Raw genomic sequence first — 298 nt, 5'->3', positions numbered from 1 at the left:
CCTCCTCCCCCCGCCGATTAGAGCCGTAAATCACAATGGATGTCAGCGCGCTTATTGCATTCGCTGCCTGTAATCTGATGAGCGCCTTTGCCATGTCTGAAAGGGACGCTGCAGTCCTTTCTTCTTACGCTTTATTCCATGACTGAATAAAGTTCAAAACTCTTGGAGAATGAAAAAAAACCAGCCACCCTGAAACCACGCAGGGGAAGCAGAGGGGCCGGGAGGCTGAGGGGCCGTGTGACGGGATGGAAAGAGACCTTTCATCAGGGCCGTGCCCTCACCTGACCAGACGGCCGCT

Source organism: Cariama cristata, unplaced genomic scaffold, assembly GCF_000690535.1.
Source record: "Cariama cristata isolate BGI_N322 unplaced genomic scaffold, ASM69053v1 scaffold4840, whole genome shotgun sequence".
NCBI lineage: Eukaryota > Metazoa > Chordata > Aves > Cariamiformes > Cariamidae > Cariama > Cariama cristata.
This window is presented reverse-complemented; position numbering follows the sequence as displayed.